At 51.0% G+C, this 23,145-nt stretch overlaps 1 protein-coding gene across 4 annotated transcripts in view; it reads left to right on the forward strand.

Annotated features, from left to right (window-relative positions):
- Positions 1 to 3,844: 3,844 nt before the first annotated feature.
- The window catches only part of TSPAN18 (tetraspanin 18), a 171,798-nt gene continuing 152,497 nt past the window's right edge, over positions 3,845 to 23,145 (forward strand). For 3 of the 4 annotated variants that reach the window (XM_032488514.1, XM_032488513.1, XM_032488516.1), the window contains exon 1: positions 3,845 to 4,160. The gene's annotated coding sequence lies outside the window, so the exon portion shown is untranslated. Of the gene's footprint in view, positions 4,258 to 23,145 lie in introns of all 4 variants that reach the window. The other variant, XM_032488515.1, reaches the window with a different exon arrangement.

The following is a 23,145-nucleotide window of genomic DNA, read 5'->3' on the forward strand; positions in this document are numbered from 1 at the left end:
AAAGCTAAGTTGTAAGGTCAAGATGCCTTGTGGGGAAAGGATCTAGCCTAGCTAGCATTTTCCAGCCACCCATTCATGCATTAGGCTCACCTTGATTGAGCATTTATTATGTGCCAGGGCCGGGCTAAGAGCTTTCTGTGAGACTCACAGCCAGCCCACGCTAGAGGTGCGTTTACAATTCCCGTTTAGATTTGCATCAGCTCATTGAGGCTCAGAGAGTTTAAGGGGGCTGGCTCAAGGTGGCACAGTTAGGAAGTGGCATCTAATGTCTCCAGAGCGCCGACTCTGCCGGGTGCCGGAGGGCAGGAGATGAACAAGGCAGGGCCCCAGCACTTGAGAGGCTCACAGTCTAATCCGCCGTAAATGTATAAATGTTGGGAGCAACAGTTCATCCCTTCTAGTGATTTTGAATTCTTTTTAAGTGAAGGACACTTTATCCTTGAAATCTTATGTGAGACATCATCGTACAAAACAGATGAAAGGGGAAACTACTTCTGGCTAAAGCTGGGAGGGAGATTTTCCTCCTTCCTCCACCTCCTTACGCACCCAGGAGGAGGAACTGCCAGCCCAACTTGAAACCCACGGATCTCACCCCAGAGTCTCATTTTACAGACGGGAACACTGAGGCCCAGAGAGAGAAGGGAATGGTCAAGATGGCCGGGACCAGAACTTGGGCCTGTGGACTCATGGTTTGGGGCTCTTTGCTCTGCATTAGGGCCCCCAGTGCCAGTGGGTGGATGCTCACCCCAGGTGTCCTGTGTCTGGTGACTGGGGCACAGCCCCTGGGCTGCCCAGACTGACCACACTCAGGCGATTTGGGGGCTTTTATGCCAATTCAATGTTTTTTCCAGACTACAGAGAAAAATGAAATCTAAGAGCCCCTTGGAGGACAGTTGAATATTTTCAGAAGGATCATTTCTACTAGACCCACAAACACCAAGGGAGTAGAAAGTCCCTGGCCTCGGAGTCAGGAGGCCTCATTCAGCACCCAGCTCTCTGAGTATGACTAGGAGCTAGTCCGCGGTTCTTCCTCAGTTTCCCCATCTGTAAAATGAGATGGTTGGATTCCAGTGAATTCTCCACAAGATTCCTTCCAGGATGGGCAAATGGGGAATCTAGAACTTTCTGGGCCAGGCAACTTCTGGTTTATGACAACCTAGATTCCAGTCGGTCAACAGTGGCCTTAACACCACCTTCACTCCCTCCTGGGGACTGACCCTGCTCCATCTCCCCTCCCAATATTTTCTTCCTTTTCTGGCCTCTCCCTTCCCCAACCCCTCTCCTGGGTGAAGCTTCCCCCTCCGTTTCCCAACAAACGAGGACCGTGGTTCCTTTCTTACTTTTATCAGAGGATTCCAAAAGGGATCCCAGAAGCCATTTGCCTGGCCTCTCGTGATGCAGGTGGAGACCCTGAGGCCAGAGAAGGGAGGACTTCCCCAAGGCCATCCTGTGAGAGGGAGGGAGGCTGCTCTTTGCAACCGGGTTCCCCTTCCCTGGTCCAGGACGAAACTCTTGGAGTTCCTGACTCTTGCCAAAAGTACTTTTTGCCAAATACACTTTGAATCGTGTTTCACGATGGCCGGGCATCAGAGATCTTCAAGGAGATGTAAGATCATTTCATCCGAGGGCCTTCAATACTCTGACAGACCTCCCGAGGAGGAGGGGTGGGAGTCCCTTCCCAACTCTCAGCCCTTTTGATCACAACTCGGAGTCTCAGTTTATTGTTGCTGCGTCCTTAACACCTTTCCACCCTGTTGTTCTCTCTTTTACAGAGAGAGTGGGGCCCCTGGCCCACACCTTCCCTGGGCAGCAGTATCTTGTTGGAATTTTTGTTTATTGTGGTTAAATATACATTGCTAGAATTTAATAACACTGTTTTCTTTTCATGGTATTTATTTTTATGATTACCTTCTATTTAGAGTAACGTGATGCTCGTTTTCCATTTATGGAAATGATATAACATTTCTTTGTAAGAACAAGCAGACTTAAGTTAAAAAAAAAGATCAAACAAACCAACCAACCAACCCGAGTTGATTTAAAGAAAGCTATTAAGCAAGTGGTTCTATCTGGTGTGCAGCTCAGGCCGGATTCCCAGTGGAGGCAGAACGGCTGAGGTCTGGGAAACTCCGACTTGGAACTGGAGCTCTCCTCCCAGCTGGGGGTCTGAACTGTTCAAATGGCCTGCTCTGGCCTCATCTCCCGGTGCCCTCTGCTCCCACTTCTTCCTCCCTGCTTCTGCCAATCGCTTGGACCCTCACCCTCGGAAACTCCATCCAGCCCTCCTGCTGCCTCTGGCCTCCACCTCCCAGGCCCCAGCACCCTCACTGGAGGTTCACGCTTTTTTCCTCTTTAAATTTATGTGGCGCCTTGCATCCAAGGAGGCTCACACAGACGGCCTCTTCCAACAGCATTCCAGAAACGCAGCGCCTGTGGGGTTTCTCAGCGCGAAGGGTCAGCCTCTCCCCCAGCCTTGTTTTGGCAGCTGAAGGGGTGAATGTGGAGCCTGAAGCCCTTTGTAGTTTTCCTTGTCCTTGTTTTACAGAAATCGCACTAGCAGAGATTTTCTCCCCTTAGGTTAAGTATTACTCACTCTGGGTCCATTTAAAAACTGTAGATACAGGTTTTTTTTTCTCCTGGCCACACCTTTACTCTATTAGCCCCTCCTCAGTTTACTAAGGGAAATAGTTGAAAGGACCAGACATCTTCGAAGTCCTTAGAGGGATATATCCTTTTCCTGGAATGTGGGCAAGGAAAGGCAGCGACTTCCTGCCCCTGAAACGCTGCCTGTGGCCTGACATCAGCAACATTCATATTCAAGACTGGAGTAGGTTCTATCAGTCACTCACTCTTGAGTCTGATTCAGTTGACCAAGGGGGCCTCCTGCAGAGCTTGTGTGTGTTTGAATGTTGCTGCAGGCCCTGAGTGTGGAAGCCTCAGAGCTGGGACTCAAAGAATTGTTGCCCAGGGAACAGGATTGGGCAACCTGAGCCTCTCTCATATGAGGGGGTGGGGTTAGCAAGCACTTTCACTGGGGCTGTCTGCTTTGATCTGCTTGCTTGCGCATTTTGTCTGGGGTAGGCGGGTGGGTGGTTGCTTTACAGAAGAGGTTCAGAGGTTAAATGTCTCTGTGAAGTCATGTGTCAATGGCTGGGGAAGGGGGCATGTGGCTGAGGCAGTGGTACAAAGATGAAAAGATAAATCCTGAGATGGAGACACAGGTCTTGGCCTCTTGCAATCAAGTCATTTGCATCTGGTCTGGGGTTGGCAGCCCCCACCTTCACGTCCCCTACCTCCTGCTGCAACCCCTCCAGCCACCTCCATTATCTCCAACAGTCCAAAGCAGCCCAGGGAGGGTGAATCCCTCTGGCTTTCAACAGGTACGACCAGGGCAGCAGGAAGCCAAGGAGCAGGGTCCCGATGGAGGATCACCCTACCTCTAACCCTGCAGTCCAGTCATGGGGTAGGGGACAGCGTGGAAGTTTCCCTGGAATGAATACTCTGATCTAGCGGGCCCCTCTCTGCATGTCCCTAACGGATCACCAGAATTCAGACGAAGCAGCGAGGGCCTGTGAGCAAACCGGGAAAGCGAGCAGGGGTGAAGGAAGTGGTGAAGGGCAGAGGGTGACCCCAGGGGCCAGCGGAGGAGGCCTGGATGCCGGACTGAAGGAGGAGAACGAGGCAGGGAAGGGGAGAGGAGCAGCCCGCAGGAGGATACGTGCCTTCAAGGCGGCCGCCACGGCAGCGGTGTCGGCGGCGACCGGAGACTGAAGGGGAGGAGGTTTGGGGAGGGGAGGGAGCGCGGGGGAGAGGGAGGGAGGGACGGAGCGGTGGCGGGGAGGTGGGGCCGGCGGGCGGGCGGGCAGGCGGGCGGCTGCAGCTGCCGCCGGCGTCTCGGGGGCTCCAGGCTGCGGGGAGGACGCAGCGCCGAGCAATCCACTGCGGAGCCGCGCGAGGCCGCCCGAGCCCGAGCCCCGGCCCCGATCACCAAGCGAGCGCCGCCGCCGCCTTGCTTCAGCCGGTCCCCGGACGCGCCGCCGCCGCCACCGCCGGGAAGGCAGCCGGCGCCGAGCAAGTTGCGAGCGCGCCTCTCCGCCCGGGGAAAGTTTCCCCCGTGGCCGCTGGCGGGAGTTGGCGCGGGGTCTGGCCGTTACCGCTGGAAGGTAGGGGCTCTGTACCTCCGTGCCTTTCGTGCGCCCCGCCGCGCCCTCGACGATTTGGGGACACGAGCGCGCTCCCCTCGGTCGACTGTTGGGCACGGTGAGGCTGGGAGTAGAATGGGGGGGATCCCAGGATGGTCCTGGGGAAGCCCAGCAACCAAGTTCTACTTAAACTAGCCTGGGGTGAGGGCAGGGGAGACGTGCTCGCCCCCATTCCTGCCCCGAATCCGCCAAGGGCCAGGGGCTTCCCCAGGGACAGGTGCAGCGCCAGTCGGTGCTCCAGGCAGGTGAGTGAGGGGCGCCAGAAGAATGGCGGGGGTAGCAGGTGTGGTTACAAGGTTGGGGTGTTGGCTAGGGCTGCGCCCTGAGGGAGAGGATGCGCGCCATGCCACTCTGTACGGGGACAGGTAGGGACTAGGGATTAGGATTGGGGATCCGGGCCAGGAGGATTGCTGGGCCCATTAGGGGCACTGAGGGCAGGCCGCCTTCGGGGTTCCTGGAAGTGGGGCGGGGCGGGGGCGCCACGCTTTTCTTCGGGGCCTCCTTTAGTCCGTACGGTGTGTGCGGTTTGGGGAAGCTGAGACTCCGTTGGGTACTCGGTGGATCCGAAGCTCGAGCGCGTCCAGATTTAGGGGGCGTAGTGAGAGTCCGCTTGCAGGGTTGGCGGGCACGAGTGGGTTCGCGCCGGCTTTGGGTCCCGGCTGGACTGAGGTGAGTTGGCTCCCGCCAGGGGGCGCCGTTCTCTGGCCCTTCCACTCTCAGAAAGGCGATGCCTAGTTCCTTCGAGAGACAAATGCGCCAAAATCTGAGACCGACAACCACAGATCACCCCTCAACACACGCGGGGGCCCGCTCTGAGGAGTACCCCATCCAAGCCGGAATGGGACAGAGAGTCGGAGTGTGAGGCGGGGGTGCCCACAGTCAGCTAAACTATGTACTGAAAAGCTTGGCTGTCAGGAACTGGTTTTTTTGTGGGGGGCGCTGGCAGGATGTGTGGGTGAATAAAAAATTCACTCCCAGAAAAACAAAAAAGGAGGGGAACTTCATATTAACAGCGAATTGGTGTGGAGTAAGTAGATGGGAGAATTAACTTTTTGAGGTTTCTTGGAAGTCTGAAACCTAAACAGCTGAATGCACCCTTTTTATAAAAGTTGTACCTTTGTTCTACGGATCTGGCCAGATCCCTATCTGATGTGAGTGGGATTAGAGTCTTGGGGTGTATCTCCTTTCTGGGCACAAATAAACTGGGAGGAACAAGGTGTGGGTGATGGGAGTCCCTTAAAGTCTTTAGCAGTCCAGGCTCAAGTGGTAAATTTCTTAGTCAACAAGAGCCCCTCCACTTGGTGTCTGGGGTCTTCGGGGACACATTCATTCTGTCATTTCACAATTATTGGTGGAAACCTGGTACGTGTCCCTTTGTGTGACCTCAGGGCCCTGGTGTGTTGAGTCTGTGTGTCTGTGCTGAGGCCTTGGGAAGCCACATGGCTGCTGGCCTCTATGAAGAGCATCATCTTTGTCATGTGTAGGGCTGTTCGACATTGAAGGGACATCCAAGGGACTGTGGCCACATCTTTCTCTCTAATTCCCTCCCTCCTCCCTGCACCCCAAGTGAGTAGCAATGAGCAAATCAAGACTGCTCAGTGGCCTCATAGTGGCCAGTGGAAGTTTTCCTCTTTCTCTTGACTGCAGACGTGCACTCATTGGCCAGCACCCCCTCCCCACTCCCATGTCCCCAGAGTCCCCTGCAAAGGTGATGGAAATGGGGTGGTCCCTGAAGGAGAGTTGAGGCTCTTGCTTTCAGTGTAGCCCAGCAAATGTTTCTGTTGGATGCGCTCAAATTGCTCGAGGACAAAATTGCCATAAAGAAAGATCAGCACGGTTTTTATTTTGAATAGAAGAGGACGAGTAGGGAGGAGACAGAGGAAAGGGTGGAGAAGCCCGCTGTCTCTGGATTTGTCTTCAAGACATTCCATGGGGCCAGAAAACAAAGAGGAGTTGTTTTGGTTTTTCTTTGTTTTGTTTTTAGTGGCTCTTGTTTTTCTGCTGAGGGAAGCCTGCCCGGAACAGTGTTGCCCCTGGAACCTGGGCATGAGCAAGGGGCCAAGGGACCCCAGAGGGCTGGCAGCTCTGCGTTCTATCCTTGCTCTCTACACCCCCTACACACCCAACCAGCCCCGTAGAGAAGAGGGCATTGAGCCCCCGAGGGATGCTGATAGCCAGCAACTTCCCCTCTTGAATCTGCTTTTTCAGTATATAAAATGAGGGTGTTGGCCTGGAGATTTTAGCAGGGTGGGGGGGCTGCTTGCAACTTAAAGTCAGGAGAGTCTAATGTCTGAGGGCGCTGGGCAGCCCCGCTCTGCCCTCTGTCCAGTGGAGGGCACTTCTCCTGGCTGTCTTGCGCCGCTTCGCACCTACACAGCAAAGTGAGCCAGGTGCCTGTCCTCCATCGGTCTGCAGTTTACGGATAGACGCTGATGTTGGCGACCAGTTTCTGCTGGGAGCCCCATTTCTGTCCATAAGCTTGCATATTATCTTTCTCTGGATGCCTAGCCGGCGTTTACTCCTTCCCCTTCCCCGGGAAGAGCAAATGGTGAAGGCTGGGCTGCCCCTTTGAGGGACCCCTCTTTCCAGAGGGCTGCTCTTCTGGTCTATTTCATCAGCCATTGAGAAGGAAAATCAGGAACATTTGTTCGTGCTCAGCTGGGACACAGCAGAGGGAGGGGACCTTGGAAACCAGCACTTCAGTCCCCCGGAGCAGATGATCGGTTGATCGGGTATTTCTGCAATCTGATGCCATTAAGTAACCCGCCAGCCCGGGCTCCTCCTGCTGCACGGGCTGCCACCTTGGACGCGCATCAACGCTCTGATGGGGGTGGTGTGTGTGTGTGTGTGTGTGTGTGTGTGTGTGTGTGTAGATAATGAAACACTTATTAAAAAGAAGGGGAGAGAGAGATGAGCCTCAGAGTCTGCAGCCGGCAAAGCAGGTCTTTCATCTCGGCACTTGTCATCTTAAGGTCCAACTCTTGCCCCTTGTCTGCACCCAAGACTGTTGGTTTAATTAGTAATTAAACAACTTGGAGATGGGCAAAAACATGTTCATTGGTTGTATGCATGTGTGTACATACTGATTGGCAACAGGATGGAGTGGAAAGGTTGCTAGACCAGCTGGACCAGGGAGAGGGAGCCCTGATTCTGTCACAAATGGAGATGTGGGACCTCAAGTGAGTCACTGCCCCTCTCTGAGCTGCAGTTTCCCTAATTTTTTTAACCACAAGATGGTTAGAGTGCCTGGGTTTTAGTGTCGGCTTTCTTCTACTTATTAGCTGTGTGACCTTAGGCCATTCAATCTCTGGTGCCATAGTTTCCTGATCTGTAAAATGGGGCTAATAATACTCCATCAGATTGTTGTGAAACTGCGACAGGATAAAACATGCGAAACCCTTAGCCCAGTGCCCAGCAGGTAGAGAATGTTCAGCAATACTCACTGCCATCATTGTCACTATCATCATTGTCACCGCTGCTGTGCAGTGAGATCAACACTGATCCTTTCCAGCTCTGATATTCTGGGGCATGGGGTGTGTGTGTGTGTGTGTGTGTGTGTGTGTGTGTGTCTGCTTTTGAGATGGCAGGCAGGGTGAATGAAACAAATTGCTTTTTTGTTTGTTTGTTTGTTTTCTTCCTTTCCTTGCCTTACTGAGGGACTCCTGAGTTAAAATCTTGTGAGTAGTCTCATGATAGCCCCATCCTTGTGGCAGGGAGCCCAATTTGACGTCACTGAAAATACCCTGGTTTCTGGCACGTGAGGGATGACATTTCATCAGCTAGTGTTTGCCTGTCCTTTCCCGTCCATCCTTTGTTTCCCACCCTTAACCATAGTACGAGGACCATATGTGCAGATAATGAGTTTAAGCTGATGAACAACACCCAGATTCACCCAAATAAAAGGCCGTCCTCCTAGAAGACACTTTTGGCTTTAAAATAAATCATCTGGCTCCTTGGCTGCATTGCAGCATGTCTGGCTGGCCCTGCTTCCCTCTCTGTGTCCTGCCCCTTGGTCTGTTGCAGGGATGTGGGCCGGGCCAGGTCTGCTGTCTGGGCTGTATCAGCAGTCCTGGCTGGGCAGCCTCTGCCTCATCTCTGCCCAGCACGTCCGGTGCTCTGAGCCATCCCAGTGATGATCTTTCTGATGGCAGACGTTTTGGGAGCGCTCACCATTGGCCAGGAGCTAGACAAGGCTTCAAGTTCCCTCCACCCTCAAAGTTGGTTCAGCTATTGTCCCCATTTTACAGATTAGGAAGTAGGGCTCAGAAAAATCAAGAGAAGAAATGGTGGGACTGGAATTTGATCCTAGGTTGATCTGATTCTCCATTCTGTGCTTAAAACTACTCTGTGATGTTTCCCCTCCTAGCAAAACTTCCTGTGAGCCCCAAAGCCTCAAGAAAGATTTCCCTGAGATGTGATCAGGCCCCCTCCTCCCTACTTTTTGGCTCGTGTTCTAGTATCAGAGTGCCTTATCTCTTTTTTCATCCTACATTGTTTACCCGGGGACACTGAAAGGTAGGAGTTTTTGGGGATAAGGCTGCTTACAGGAAGGGAAATGATCTTATTAAGCAATGAGAGGTTGTAATTGGAAGAGGATACGTGTTGCAGTCACAGATGTGAACTTGCATCTTGTTTCTGCCATTTATTGGCTCTGTGGCCTTGGTTTCCTTATCTGTGAAAAACAGAATAATAGCAGTAATAACATTGTTACGCTAAATCACACCAGCAGCCACAGCAGATGACACTAAGCACTCAGTGGCTTTAATTCTCGCTCACATTACTTGTCTAACATGAATCTCTGCTCCATGCAGTTACTCAGGGACCCAGGCTAATGGTGACTCCACCGTCTTTGTAGCTGCAGCTCCTGGGTGACATGGCGTCCACGATTACTCAGAAGGCAAAGTGAGAGATGGAAAAAGAAAAGGCACACTAACGCTCAGCTGCTTCAGCCAGGAGGTGACACATCACTTCAGCTCCAGTGCATTGGTCGGAACTGTCACATGACCCCACACCAGCTGCAAGGGAGGCTGGATATTTGCTGAGCACTAACTCCCGGATAGAGTTACTTTCCTGGATAGAGTACTTTGAGGATTAATTGAGATGATGCATTTAAAACTTCTAGCACAGACTTGGCACATCGTCAGCCCTTAAAACATGGAAGCTTCCTTTCCTAAATGATCCCTGATGCCCATTGCTCTTTAGAGATGACAGACCATGTACATGGAAATGGTCTCTGGGCTGATCATACAGTGCCCATAATACACTAGAGGGAGGTGGGGCTCACAGAGGCCAAGGGACTGGCAAGTAAGCACACTGCAAGGACACTGGGCCGGGCCCTTGACCTTCAGCTCAGGGCTCCCATGGCCTCCTTTGCCTTGTTGAACTTTACTGCTGAGAACTTTCGGGATCCTCCAGAACCTGCTTTTGCTCCTGTCTCCTCCTCTCATGCCCTAGTTGGGTAGAGCTTCAGTATTCGTCTTCTGTGTGTGCATGCGGCCAAGGGGGAAGGGGCTGGGGGGGAGATGGGGAGGGGAAGGCTGCAGGGACTATCTGGAAGCTGAAGGAGTGGTGCAGAGGCATGAGAAGCCGTAGTGTTAGATGTTCCTGGTGAGAGCCATAGGAATTTGGGCCGCACACACACTGCTTTGGGAACTGCTGTGCCTTCAAGCTTTGGGGTGCCCCCCAAATGACGTGGAAGGTTATCTGTGTTTCCTGTCCCACCCACGCAGTCCCGCACACCCACCCATCTTTCCTTTCTCTTGGATGGAGAGGCTCCGGGCCCATCCTGGGTGGCCTTGGGCTGAGCTCTCATGTTGAGCTAATATGGCTTCCATTTGAAATGGGAGAAGAATTTGGAGCCCTGGCCCTTGGATTCAGGCCCGTCTTTTCAAGTCTAATTACCGCTGCGGGCACAGGGCCTGGGGGTGCTGCCGAGAGAGGCCCCCCGCCTGTGTTGCTGGGACAGATTTCAGTGCTCTCCCTGGCCAAGTGTGCCTCAGCCTCCTGGGGGAGCAGTGTACCATCACCTGGTGCCTGACATTTAGGCTCCCTCCAGCAGGGCAGGCCCAGGGGCTCATCTGCTCTGAGTTTTTAGCCCCCAGGGGAATGAGATGCTTCTCCAGCCAAAATATAAACACCCCTGGAATAATGGGGATTAACTGTCCCCTGAAAAAGACCCCCCAGGAAGACCTGGTGGGCTAGACACTGGGTAGAAGGGTCTTTAGGAGAGGATGGCTTCCTAAGTTGGGGTTCTGTGGTGGCCCATGGCCCCCCTGGGCATAGTGGAGGCTTGTTCCTGGGGGCACTAAAGAGAGTGGCCTTCTACTGCAGAGCCGGGGACCAGCTCAAGGGCCTGATGAGGTGGTATACTGGTTTCCCAGGGCTTCAGTAACAAGCCCCATAAAGTGGGGGTGTTCAAACGGCAGACATTCATCCTCTCACAGTTCTGGAGGCTAAAAGTCCAAAGTCAAGTGTGGTCCCAGCTCTTGGGGACGGTCCTTCCTTGCTCCTTCCTTGCTTCTGGTGGCTGCTGGCAACCCCTGATGTTCCTTGGCTTGTGGACACATCACTCCAGTCTCCCCCCTGTCGTCGCATGGTGTTTTCCCTGTGTTTGTCTTTCCTCGTGTTATGAGGATACCAGCCATAGTGGATTGGGGCCTTATGACCTCATCTTAACCTGAATGAATCTGCAAAGACCCTGTTTTCAATTAAGGTCATGACACGTACCAGGGGTCAGGTCATCAACATATCTTTGGGGGACACACAATTCAACCCATAGCAGGTGGGTACTGTTATCACTTCATTTTATGACCAAGAAAACCAACCCAAGAGTTTAAGTAATTTACCCAAGGTCATACAACTATACAAATAGTAAGTCATTGGTCAGTTAATTTCTGTACATTTCAGTTTTCTTATCAATTCATCCCCACCTCGTGGCCTAGTTATGTGCGTCAGAAGAGGTGAGTGTGTCAGATACACTTTGTCCACAGCTAACGTTGGTCAGATGCAGTTTTCCATATTTTGTTCCCTCCCAACAGGCCTGGAAGGGTTCAGGGTGTTTATTCTGTGCTCAGGAAACGTCAATGCATGCGAGTTGTGACCAATTGCAGATAGAATGTTGTCTAGAAATAATGATTTGGAATGAATGCAGGAAGGGCACCATTTACATTTATTTCAGCTCGTCTTTCTGGAGTTGCCCGCCATCTCCATCTCCATCAGCTGGGGAGGCCGAGGGTTCAGATACACAGCTGCATCCCCATACCTTGAAAGCAGAGAGGCAACACGCCATCCAGATTAGGTAGGAGTATGGTTTCTGAACATAAGAGCCCGGGTTCAAGTCCCAGTTCAGACACATTCCATGACCTTTATTTGGCCTTTGACAAAATGCTTAACTTCTCTGTACTACCATTTTACTTCATAAGGTTTTTTTTTTTTAATTGAGGTGTAATTGACATAAAACATACTAGTTTCAGGTGTGCAACATAATTATTCAATGTTTGTATCTACTGCAAAATGATCACCCTCGTAAGGTTTCATGAGGATAAAATAAGACTAAAGTGCATAAGTGTATCTTTTAGGATTGAATGTGGCACTTCAAAAGTATTCAATGAATGTTGGGATTATTCTAATTATTTTATTTATTATCTGTTTCACTCAGTGGAAAGAGGGCAGAGACCTGTTTGTTTCATTCTCCATGGAACCTGCAGCATGTAGCCCAGTGCCTGGGGATGAACAGATGTTTAGTACAAACATGCTGAATGAATGAATGAATGAATGAATGAATGCTTAGTCATAGATTCTTTGGGATCACATCCTTTCTTGCTGTGCACCAAGGCCTCTGCCCGTAACCTCCCTTCTGTGGGGGCACTGGGAACAGCATGGGGACATACCCAGTGGGGAGCCATACTCAGGGAAAGCACTTCCATCTGGGGGTTGGGGCCATGAAGGCCTCCCCATGGAAATAAGTACAAGTTAAAGCTTGGAGGATGAGGAGGAGCTAGGGAAGGGGGCCTGGAAACTGGTGGTTACCAGACACAGGCTATGTGGTTGCCGGTGGGAAGAGCCACAATTTGCAGTGTTGGATGTCCCCACCACTTCTGGGGGAACAGACGGGCACGGCCAGCAGAGACACTCGCCAACACTCAGACACACGGAAGGGAGGGCAGTCCTCCGGTATTATTCCCTAACAGGGGTACCTCACTCGGGGCAGCCGGGTCTAGGAAAACGCCAGCTGGATCAGAGGATCCTCATCCAATTTACAGATAGATTAACTCTCAGATTCCCGTTCCTCCCAACTGCCTTAAAAATAAAATTCAATTTACTGAAGTTCGACTTACACACTTTGTTAGGGAAAACATCTGTTGTGTAATGTGATCCTGCAAGCCACCTCCAGCTCAAAATCTTTCAATAGATTCTGACTTGTGTTCAGAAGGCCTTCTTGCAGCCTCTGCCCCTCCCTGACCTGAGCCTGCCTCCCTTTGCTCCATACCTGATAACTTGCTTCTTCTCTTGCCAATACCCTGCTGCCCCCCACCCCTACCAGCTGCACAGGCCACTCTGCATGCACTTCCCCTACCCCTGCAATGCTTTCCCTCCCTCTTTAGCTACCCAACTCCTCCTCATCCTTTGGATCCCATCACCTCCTCCAGGAAGCCCCTCATGACTCCCAAGTGGGCCAAATTTCCCACCTATTGGCTCTGATTGCTCCACCATCCGCTCCTTAACAGAAGTTTGTCACAGTTGGGCGATTGTTAACTTACCCATGTGATTATTTAACATCCATCTCTCCCACTCTAGTGTAAGCCCTGGAGAGCAGGGACCCTTCTGTCTTAGCTCATCCTTGGATCCCAGGCACCTGGCAGGTGCTCACAAGGTGCCTCCCACCATTTTTCCTTCTGCAGACCAGCCTTTTTCAGGTTCTTTTGGGTAAAGAGCAGAGCTAACATGTGTTGATCACTTTCAGTGTGCCAGGCACCTACAAGTCTGATCTCATCCAATGGAATGGTTGACAGTCCCAGCTCTACCACTCACCAGCTCTGCAACCTTTGGCAAGTTACTCAACCTCTCTGTCATTTTCTCATCCATAAAATGGGACTAAAAACGGTATCTAATTTACTAGGTTGTTGTGAGGATTAAATGAGTTAATTCTTGCCAGATTTATTTTCTCACAGTTTTGGAGGGTAGAAGTTCATGATCAAGGTGTCAGCAGATTCAGTTTCTTCTGTGGTCTCTCCCCTTGGCTTGCAGAAGGCTGCCTTCACGTTGTGTCCTCACATGGTCTTTCTCCTGTGCATGAGCACCCCTGGTGTCTCTTGGGGGTCCGAGCCTCCTCTTCTTTATAAGGACATTAGTCAGATTGGATTAGGACCTACCCTAAAGGTCTTGGTTTAATTTAATCTTCTCTTTAAAGACTCAGCTGGTCTGAACCCCAAGCCTACTTTCAAGCATCAGATGGTCTGTTCCCTGGCTGTGCTCTGTGGGACGCCAGGGTCTCCCCTGCTGGAGTCAGTTCACGTCCTAACAGCCAGGGTGGGAGGAAATCAGGATCCGGGGTTCCCAGAGGCTTCTCGCCTGGCCCTTTGCTCCTGCTCTAGTCCTTAATCCCCTGTTCAGCGGCAGCTGCCAAACCTCGAAGGGAATTGGGACCTGTCGTCCTGCATGTGGGCTGAGAGGGAGGCTGAGGCCACAATGAAGCGAGAGGAAGTGGGAGGGTCCTAGGAAGTGAGGGGGGTTATCGATTCCCAGGTTTTCTTCCTCACCAGAGTTCATGTATTTGATTTTCCAGGAGTTATCAGAAGCCCTTGAAAAATAATCACTTTTTGCTGGTGGAAGACCTAAGGGAAAAATAACCCGAGTAAGCATAGTAAGAGACTATGGAAATAGAACAAAAGCATATTCAATGGAAACGCAGTCTTAAGCCAGTCTCCTCACCAGAGACAGCAGTGTGAGCAGCACCCTGTCTCTGCCGAATTGTCCTCAGTAAACGGGTGCCCGCCATTTCTGTACACCTGGTGGCATTCCAGACCTTCTATTCTGCATCTTGCCTATTTTCATTTGTTCCTTCTGCCTTGGTTTAGTTGGGTGTCTCCAAAAACAAACCCCGAGCAAGGATTTGGGTACAGTTTACTTATGAGGTTGGCCCCAGAGAGGTGAGTGGGCAGGGAGGGGGGCGGAGAGCCAAGGAAAGATGCGCTAATGAGCAGCCTCCCACTGGGGACCCTCCCGGGGACTGTGTGGAGCACCCCTCAGAATTGGCCCAGCCCGTGGTCACCAACTCCCATCTCTCATTGATTGAGAGTTACTCCTGGGGACATCAGCTTCCAGAAACTTCCAGCCTGCCTTCAAGCCTAGAGACTGAAGGGGGTGCTTGAGCAGAGGCTACCAGAGTGAGCAGGACTGTCCCCTGGAGCTGTCAGGGTCTCCAGGGTGGACCACAGGGTATGGGAGAGGCACAGCTCAGGTGTCAGTTATCTTTGGTGTCCTTTGGGGATGGATGCCGGGCATATCACTGCCTGGACAGCCACGATGCTTTTGCCCGATTCCCTACTGGTGAACAGAGCCGCTTTTCTCAAACACACCCTTTCCTGACACTCCACCAAGCAGACAATCTGTGGAGACCTACTGTGGACTGGCCAGCTGGGTCAGTAGCCATCTTCTCTCTCCCATACTTCTTGGCCCTTTCTGGCCTCATCCTGCTCCCTTGGTCTCCACAGATGTCATTTTGAACCTTTCATCTGACGGGGTCTGGGAGCCTGAGCTAGGTGGGGTCTGTGAAAGACCCTGGGGCCCTATGGAGAGCACTGGTGAGAGGGAGGCTGGCAGGTCACTAAAACGGTGCTTTCCCCCTTCCTCCAGCGTTGGATGAGGATGTCCATTGGCAGATCAAAGGGCTTTTTGTTGTTGTTTTATTTTCCTTTCCAGCAGCTTCTTGCTGGGGAAATAGGCTGTGGAGCCAAGGCAAACACAGCGACCTCTGAGGCCGCTGTCTGCTTGTTCTGCGAGGCTGAGGAGACGGAGGGTAGGCTTTGGTGCCGCAGGAGGGGCTAGAGCTGGGGCCACAGGTGGCGACTTTCCCCAGCGACCCTTCCCTCCTCTGAGCCCAGAGACCAAATGGGGACGGACCCTGGGGGCTGAGCTCAGAGCCTGAAGGGCCCAAGGAGACCTGGGAATTGGGGGAGCAGGGCGGGAGCTGGACCACAGACTAGACCCAGTCTGTGAATTGCTCTCCTTACCATTCCCCCACTGAAGACATGGGGAGAGCACTGGACTGGGGAGTCCAGAGAGTCAGAGCCTAGAGCCTAATCCTGTTTTGGCTCGAACTAGCACTCGTGTCTTCTGTGGACTCTTCTGACGTTGCAGCCACACCCTGAGGAGTGGGGCTGCCTGACCTCCGCGTCTCCTGCTGACTCTAGAATGTCCCCTCAGAGTCTCCAGCGGGGCGTATAACCGAAAAGCCTCGAATGCCCTGGAGAAAAGCACTCAGGAAGCTGAGGCGTGGTTGTTGATGGAAGTGGGGGTGTTGTTTAAATAAATTAAAAGTGCAAGAGGAAAACCCATCAGCACTATTTTTAAGAGCTGGGATGATATGCATAATATTTCCTCCCTTTCATTTGATCATTTTTTTCTTCTCCAAGTGGTCTGAAGAAAGAAAATGTCAAATGATTCGGCCCACAATAAACTCAAATAAAAGTACTCTTTTTAAAAAGTGGTTGCTATGTAATTGAATTTGAATAATGGGCAATTTTTGTTTCTAAGTAGCCCTACCACTCTATTCAGAGGTCTATTCAAACCTGTTGGAGAGGTACGTGTGTGCGTGTGTGTGTGTGTGTGTGTGTGTGTGTGTATACAAAGAAAACAGATCTCACTGATAAAGAATCTTTTTGGCAAAACAATAATAATGAGAACAATATATTTAAATAAAGTTGTGAGTGTGAGCTGGTGCATGTCTGCTGGTGAGAAGTGTAAGGGATTAAAATTAAACGCTCTTCTAGAAGGAAAAGTTCCGAAGGCAGCTGTAGAATCCAGGTGGCATTTGAATGGGGCTGTAAGCAAGTGGGAAATTCCAGCTTCTGAGTCCCACAGATCTGAGTTCAAATCCTGGCTGTGCCCCTCACCAGCTGCATGACCCTGGCAAGTTTTTTTTTATCCCAACCGAGCCTCAGTTTCCTCGCCTGGAACAAAGGGACAGCACACGCCGGATTTAGGACCTCACCCAGTGCTGGGCGGGCAGTGACCTGCCACGTCTGCTCTCCCTTCCCTTTTCTCTTCAGAAGCTACAGCAGAATTTTTCCACGTACCCAGCAGACCCATATCTATGATTTCATTTGAAGCCCAACAATCTGGTTTGGGTGAGATTTTTAAGCCCCACTTTATGAAAGGGGAGCCCGAGATGCTGAGATTATGGAATTTCACAGACCAGTTGGTAGAGGTGGATGTGAGAAACTGGAAGCGTTTGTCAGAACCATTGCAAAGCTGGCCTTTTCCATCACAAGGTGATTTTTTTTGCCTGTGGGGGTCTGTTGAATGCAGAAAGGGGTCCTGGTATTGCTTGAAGTGGGTGTTCATTCATTCTTTCTTCCATCGTGTGTCCAGTTGACCCTCCATATCCACAGGTTTTCCATCTGTGGATTCAACCAAGTGGAACTGAAAATATTGGGGGAAAAAAATTCCAGAAAGTTCCAAAAAGCAAAACTTGAATTTGCCTATGCATCAGCAACAAATAGTTTACAACATAGCACTGACATTGGAGTAGGTAGTATCAGTAAATCTAGAGATGATTTAAAGTCTACGGGAAGAGGGGCGTAGGTTGTATGCAAATACCAGACCATTTTAGGTAAGGGATTTGCGCATCTGAGGATTTTGCTATCCATTGGGGGTCCTGTAACCAATCTCGAGGGATGACTGGCACTAGACGTTTACTGAAGACTTGAGGTGGAGGATGGTACATCCAGAGGGCATATAATCATCTAGCTAGCCCTGCACAATGGAGTCTTTTCTGGTCTTGAAGCCCCTGCGCCATAACCACCACCAAGAACCCTCTTCGGGTCCCTGACTCGGGCTGGACACTCTCGCCCACTCCTCTCATCTCCCAAGCTTCTCCCCAGCCTTAGGCCCCTCTGGCCCTCCTTCTGAGGACCTGGAATTTCTGCTCTCTTGGGGGGGTCCCCTACCCCTTATGTGGGTGACTCAGGCTTGGCACTGCTACCATGCAGGGACACAAACTCACCAGCACCCTATCTCGCCCTCCAAAGTTGCCCTTTGCCAGAGATGCTTTCTTATAGGTCCTGGTGGGGCTCCTCGAGCTTCTGATGCCACCTGATTCTCCGAGACTGGCTTTGCCTTGGTACCTGGGGGTTCTTGCGAGAACTTTGTTCTTAAGAGCCCTCCCGTGGGGAGTGGTAGGTCATCTTTCTAGCTCACACCTGTACTCTTGTTTCTCCTCTCAGTTAACAGGAGGCTGTGAACAGAAATAGCACCCCCCCCCAAAAAAAAAGAATTCAGGAGCTAATGTCCCACGTATATGGGTCCCGCTGGGCTCTGAACCTGTGCCTTAAATGCATCACCAGGGCCATGTTGGAAATGAGCGCTATGTGGAAGGCAGCAGATGACTGCATCTTTGGAAGGAGGAGGAACAGGATTAGGGCAAGGTCTGTACTGCCAGTTGAGCAGGTAATGGGAAGACCGCTACGTGGGTCAGTGGTTAGACCCCAGGCCTGGGGTCAGGCCAATCACAGGTGGGTTCTGGCCCTGCCACTTTCTGGTGTGTGTGACTTTGGGCTGGTTAAGTCTTTCCGTATTACTTTTTTAAAAAATTCATTGAAGTATAGTCAGTTTACAATGTTGTGTCAATTTCTGGTGCACAGCACAATGCTTCAGTCATACATGAATATACATATATTCATTTTCATATTCTTTTCCACCATAAGCTACTACAGGATATCAAATATAGCTCCCTGTGCTATACAGTATAAACTTGTTTATCTCTTTTATATATACCAGTCAGCATCTGCAAATCTCAAACTCCCAATTTATCCCTTCCCTCCCCTGAGGGCTGGTTAAGTCTTGACACTTCTTTCCCTTCCATGTGAAATAGATAACAGCAGCACAGGTTGGTGGGAGGCTGAATAACCGAGCGCACAGAGAGAGCTGAACACGGCCCCAAAGAGGCCTCCGTGGGGCCGCTGGGCCACTATGAACACGAGTCCCCAGACGTTTGGGGAGGGGGTGTGCGGGAGCAGGAACTCCCCACATTTTGAGTTGCCCTTGGGTCCTTTTTCCGGTCACATTAGTCCTGCCACCTCTAGGAGTAGCTGGAAATCTCTCAAATGCTGCAGCCATTCGTGGAGACCTGCCTTCACTTCCCGACCTGGACGTGGACCTGGACGTGGACATGGATGTTGACGGGCGTGCTGGGTGCCTTCCTCTGCCGCCCCCGGGAGCCCCCAAGCTCCATACAAGGCAAAGACTTTGGAGGTGAAGCTATAGTTCCCCAGGGAGGAAATGCCATTGTAACACAATCCCAGGATGCGGTTTCGGGCACCTTTGGCTAAAAATGGCCTCAAAAGGCAGATTTGCGGATGTTAGGGAACTTTTCGTATTTCTGAGCTTAAAAAAAATTCTAGCATGAGCAAGAGGAGAAGAGCAAGAAGGCACCATCTGGCCAAGTTGAGGGGAGAAAATGAGATTGCTTGGTTTTCATCTGCAGCAAAACTCACTCAGTTTTTCTGCAAATGTTAATGAAGACAGAAAGCGGCAGGACAACAGAGGCTGCCCGGCTGTGGCTGGAAGCACCACGCTGGAGCCCCCCCAGGCTTGTGTGTATTATTGCTCTGGAAAAGGACAGTTTGCAGTGATGTCGGGACACCAGTCTCAGCTGCATTAGAGTATCTCTCTTTCTTGTAGCCCAGGGATCAGCGTGAGAACGACTCCTTGTCGGCTCTTGGCCGCGGCCTTGTCTCTGAGCTGAGATCCCAGCCTGCGGCCAGCCCGGGCGCTGTCTCCACTGTTTACTGCTTAGCGGGGAAGAAGTGAACCAGATGTGATTGGTTTGAGATGAATGAGGTTACCATCATGTTTCTGGCTTTTCCAGTAGTTCCTAATTGGTTGTAAGAGGCCCCCCGGAGGAGAGAGAAAGGTCCCTGGGTTAGAAATGGAGACGTGGTTCAAGTTCCCCGTGGGCAAGGCACTAGGCCTCTCTGGGCTTGTTTGCCACCCATAAAACCTGTAGCCAAAACCCACAACAAACAAAACCACCCCAGGGCAGAGGTAAATTATCTTTGCAGCAAGCTTCATAGGGTTGGTATGGGAATCAGAATCAAAAAAGCAGAAGAATGGGGCCAGGCTCAGGTTTGGTCCATTCTCTGTGTCTCCCCCATTCTAGGTGTAAGAAGGCTGAGCCACTTAAGGAAGTAGCAAGGGTTTCCGGAGCCAACACTGAATAGCAGGAGTGGCATGATGTGGTCCCTGGCTGGCAAATACTTTTCACCTCAAATGCCATTTCTGATCTGATCGATTGGTAGGGCCTGCTTGAGCCCAGCTGAAGGAATGGATGAGGCTGGGTTATTCGGGTTCAGCGGGAAGGAGTGCCAAAATCAATTACTGATGTCTGTTATGGTTGGAGGAGGGTGGAGTGCTGGCACCGGGGTAGATGTGGGGAACCCTGGGGTCCAGAGCAGAGCCGAGGGGCTGGGAACCGGGTGCTCTGCTGTCACTGGCTTTATTGCTGTATGACCTAAGGCGATGGTTCTTAATTAAACTACATTTCCAAATAATCCTCCCTGGGTGTCTGCATCCTCAGGAAGTCTGGTTGGTACGCTGGGGTTGGGTTGGACTCGTGCAGTGTTGGGCATGTGCACTGTGAAATCATTTCAATGTAATTTCATCCTGGTAGAGAAGCCCTTGCTAAAGGACAGCCATGGCAGCCTATTTAGACTTCAGTTCACCCATCAGTAGCGTGGCGGTATTAGGGTTTACCCCACTACATAACATGAATTTGTGAGGCTCCGATACGCTCTCAAGAAAGATGGTCTGGCCAGTGGCTAAAACGAATGAAACACACAGGCCAAAGGTGCGAAATGGTGGGCTGTAGGCCAGATCCAAACGGCAGATACGTTTTGTTTAAGGTGCACAATGTTTAAAACAGAAACTGACTCAACATTAAAATATTGGAAAATGTTGGGAGAAGGGAGGATATAGCTCAAGTGGTAGAGAACATGCTTGGCAAGCACGAGGTCCTGGGTTCAATCCCAGTATCTCCTCTAAAAATAAATAAAGAAACCTAATTACTCCCTCCACCCCCCCCCCAAAATAAAAAGAAGCTTTAAAAAATATTGGAAAATGTAACTAAAGTTTACACATACCATATGACCCAACAATTCTAGTCTCAGGTGTATATTTAACAGAAAGGCTCACCTATGCACCCCAAAAGGCATGTGTTAGAACATGTGAAGCTTCATTCTCCATGACAGGCAGTACCTGGAAACAATCCAAATGCCTATAAATGGCAGCAGGGATACGGTCCCACAGCGGAGTGCTACCCAGCAGAGCATGAATGAACTTCTGCTGCTGCCGGCAACCTGGGGGGACCTCAGAATCCTAATGTCGGACAAAAGACACCAGAGGTGAAACCTGTATACAGATTGAGTCCATTTACAGAAAGTTCAGAGTCAGCCAAGTGAAGCTCTGGTGTCAGAAGTCATGATAGTGATTCCGTTTGGGCAGAAGTCAGGGAGGGCTGGAATGGGGCACGAGGGGCTTCTGTTCCTTTTCTTATTCTGCTGGTTTTACAGGTGTGTCCAGTTGGTGAAAATTCATCAAGCTGTACACTTCAGGTCAAATGTACTTCTCTATCTGTTATTTCTCAGTAAATTCTGTTAACAAAACAGAAAATATGAAGAGAATTTTAACCGGTTGAAAAAGAGATGCAGCATAAAACGCGAGCTTTCTGCTTTCCTTGAGAAATGGGACACTGACCATCTGGGCCCCTAGGGGCAAGGGCAGGCTGGGGGTGAGCCTTCTGTTTTAGGAGGTTTGTTGGGATTTGCCTTTGAAACCCATAACCAAACGCTGCCCTCTGGGCCTCCCGACCTCCGTCAGACAGAAGGGCCTTATCAGTGAGTGATGGGTGAGTTAGGACCAGAGCCTCTGTGTCATGCTGGCTTCAGTCCTGACTGTGCCTACATTTACCATCTGGGAGACTTTGGGCAAATCTTCCTCTGGCTGGTCAGGGCCAGGCACCCAGGCGAGGTGATGACCGCAGCTCCCAGTGCCTAATACTGCTGTTCTCGGCACCAGGCACTCCGGCACAGACAGGCATCTGCTTTGCCTTGTGGGGAGCTCGGGACCATGCCAGCTTCACTCCCTGCTCCTTGGTGCCTTGCTTCTCCATCCTGCTTGCAGCGGCCAGAGCAGCACTCCCTCCAGGGGCTGATTCTCAGAAGCCCGGCTCCTCTGAGACATGCTTGCTGCTTGCATCTCTGCTGCCTTCCAGGTTTCCTTATCCCAGGAATAACCGGGACAGGGAGGTACATGTAGGGATCAAGTGACTTCCCGCCTCCAAGCCTCAATGGTCTGATCAGGAAAATGGGTGTTGATCATGCTCGTTCATCATTGCTGTTCAAGAATCCTAAATACAACGGTGAATGTTAGTGTTGCTGCTATTACTGGTTGTGAGAGAGCATCAGGTGGGCCATTTGGGGCTGACTTCGGTGGAAAGGATGCGGTTTGAAATGGCCTCTTTGTGTCAGAACAATCTGTGCTGATTTATTTTACTGTGGGAACTTGAGAATGGCCCAAATGTTTTTCCTCCTCTGGTTTTCTCTCTCCAGCACTCAGATTTCCTCTCACTTCTTCCCTTACTCCCCACTCACAGCCTTCTTGCTCACACTTGTTCACAATTCTTACACGCAAAGTACAGGCTGAGCTTCCGATGCCTCATAGGTTTTTCCTTCTACCTCAGAGGCTCACGCTCTCTAAATTACTTACACTCAGATGTATGAACTGTCATTTTCACATTCAAACACTCCTCCCTCTCTCGGTCTCCCTCATCCCCTCTACCACCCTCTCCCCGAATGCATGAGGTCAGGAGACCTGGTTCTCACTCTGTCTCTTTTATCAACCCACTCAATGGCTGTGTGACGTGGGCCAAATTACTCAACCTCTCTGGGCTTTGGTTGCCTCCCTCATAACAGAGGCAAAGCTACCAGTTTATATTTAGAGAGATCGTCACTTTCTTATGCAGTATCTCAGAAGCCCTGAGATGACGTTCTTTCTGCATCTTAAATTCCCTGACTCTGCAAACGAGTGGATTTGATCCCAGAAGGCAGACTGTGTGCCAACCTGAAATTACTCTTTAGCCCTTTCCTGGTACTGAGGAGACATCATTTTATTTTGAACTAGAAATTAACACGAGGTCAAGAGGAAATAGGAAGTTCAAGAGGATGATTCACTCTTGACTTTAAAGAGACACAACATCATAGCATCTCACTGGGTCCCAGTCTGCTTCCTCTCGGTGTCCCCAGGAGAAGTGACTAGGGAAAAAGGGATGGTGGTCTGTTTGCTGCTGCTAATGGGGGAGGGGTGATGGAAACTGGGACAAAGACCCTGTGATTCCTGCGCCAAGCCCATCAGAAGGATCCACTTCATTTTGTGTCCCTGTCCCTGGCCCACGTTCCGGCTCTCAGAGAGTTAGAATTTACTGAGAAACCAAGGCATATACAGTCCTGCTGAATCCTTGCAACAGCCCTTCAGGTTATGTGCAAAAATCATTTCCATTTTAAGGATGGTAAAACAGGAACATGGAAGGCTGAGTGTCATGCAGTGTATCAGTGGCACCTCTGGGTCTTTGCCTGGGCAGTGATCTGCACTTGGGCTAAGCTTTGACCACGAAAGCATGCTGTCCTGAGTAGCCCAGTGGTGCCAAGGTGGAGTGGAAACACAGAGGATTTTA

Source organism: Camelus ferus, chromosome 10 (assembly GCF_009834535.1).
Source record: "Camelus ferus isolate YT-003-E chromosome 10, BCGSAC_Cfer_1.0, whole genome shotgun sequence".
NCBI classification, from domain to species: Eukaryota; Metazoa; Chordata; class Mammalia; order Artiodactyla; family Camelidae; genus Camelus; species Camelus ferus.